Raw genomic sequence first — 2,211 nt, 5'->3', positions numbered from 1 at the left:
ATAAATACATAATTCTGCACTTACATCCAAATAAATAATTATATTACTTCTACAAGTATTTCTAACAGCTTTATAAAAATTACTCTAATCAAGACAATAACTCAAGAGTTCTTTCTATTAACTCCAACCGACTTCCAAATTTTCATAACATTAATTGAATGAATTTCACTATCTCCAATAACTTCACATGACTAAATCTAACAATGAACTATCATAGTTCTAAAATGAATCACGAAAATTAACGGGGTGTCACGGCTTTGCAACTAGTGTGACCGGTGGTATGGATGTGCAGGCTTGTTACCTAGTATGGAAGATCGTGAAGCGTACCCCACGTGGAGATTATATAAGTGTGACAGGTAGTCACCTGATTGATTGAAGATTAAACCAAGTGTGAAGATTGTGGTAACAATGCTAATTTGAGATTAATTCTTGGAGGGTGCGCGGTTCATTGGTTGTGGACTGTGGGAGTTTGTTCTGTTGGCAATGGTTACTCTTGGGTGTTATGGGGAAAAAGGGGTTATAATGAACCCTTGAAAGGTTATTAGCCTAGTACGGTGCGGTCGGAATCGGCTTGAGGTAGGTGAGTGGATTTAAACATGAATATGGACTCTATATCAGGCCAGATATGTTCATTTCGGCATAGTACTCCTTACAGAGGAGTATTCAAGCGTTGGATGTTAATTCGTCGTCGGCTATTTCATGTAATACTATATTGTGCCGTGTGAGTTTTGAAACGGCTTGATGAATTCTTATGTATTGAGGTTCCGCGTAGTGAAGGTATTATGTGAGCAGGATGGCTCTCGAGATTCAGCTCATATATCACACCTTAGATGTGCTTGAGCTTTGTAGCGTATGGCGCTATCTGTCTCCCCAGGAATGGTATTATGAATTCAGCGTGCTTGTGGCCGATATTCGGTATTTTATAGTAATGACAACTCTAGCTCGGTATGTATCTCCTTATATGGATTTTATGTGTGGATCAGGTGGCACGATGCCACGGGTATGTTGTTTGGATCGGGTTGCACACCGCAACAGTGTGATGTTGAGTTCAATCCCCTATATTGTAATTTTTGTGTGTTTTGCTTCCCATTTTCTGAGGAAGGTTCATATTAGTTGCCTGATTTGAGTAGTCCCTTCTAGAGTTCGTTTTTCTTATGTATCATGTTCAAGTTTGTAGCTTATAGGCACGTTGTGGCATCCTATGAGACTTTTGGTCATGTCTGGGATAGCTTATTGCCTGTGCAGTTCGTACTGGGTGAGAAGTGATTAGTGGATCTAGGATCAGTGCAATCGGATTATATAAAGTATATTAGAGCGCAAACACCATTATTTGGTTCAGAATGAAGTGATGGTTCTCGTCAGGAGTATAGACTCAATGATTTGTTGACTCGGTAGTTTGTTATGAATTTCTACACATCTCTTGTGTCATGGCAACATTGCGAGAATTGGAACAGGACTTATATATGTCATGGGGTGCATTGTGAGCATCAGATTCGGAAAATATCGGCTGTTATGATCATAGAGTGTTATTATGGTCTTGTGAATGATGTGGTGCATGGTGTGAATTCAGCAAGGGTGTGTAGTCATGTTCTGTTACATCGTGTAGTGATTGATGCGGCATTCATATGGTGCGAGCAGGCCTGGCAGAGAATTTCAGATGTTGGAACTGCGCTCTAAGGCTTATTTGCCTAGACAAAAGAGGATATCTTCGGATTTGACCGATCTAATGTGCTCAACTGAGTTGTGGTAGCACGGGTAGGTGCACGGGGTGTTTAACAGTAATTTCAGACTACTCTAGCACAATTCTCAGCACGTTCGAGGACGAACGTATGTTTAAGTGGGAGAGAATGTAACGACCTGACCGGTCATTTTGAGCTCTAGCGCATCATTCGGCAGTTTGAGGCCATGAATAGCTTCACTTCAGGTATTATGACTTGTATGTATGGTCGGAATCGAAATTCGGGAAGTTCGGATTGGATTTGGAAAGGAAATTCTCATTTCAAAAGCTTTAAGTTGGAAGAATTGACTAAGATTGGATTTTTGAGTAAACGAACTCGGAATCGGGATTTAAAGGTTCCAGCAGGTTCGGATGATGATTTTGGACTTGGGCGTATGTCTGAATCGGATTTTGTATGACCCGGGAACGTTTCAACGCCTATTGTGGAAGTTAGCATTTTGGGAGAATTTCATAAATTTAGGATGAAGTGCATT

Source organism: Nicotiana attenuata, unplaced genomic scaffold, assembly GCF_001879085.1.
Source record: "Nicotiana attenuata strain UT unplaced genomic scaffold, NIATTr2, whole genome shotgun sequence".
Lineage (NCBI taxonomy): Eukaryota > Viridiplantae > Streptophyta > Magnoliopsida > Solanales > Solanaceae > Nicotiana > Nicotiana attenuata.
Note: the sequence above shows the minus strand (reverse complement) of the source record.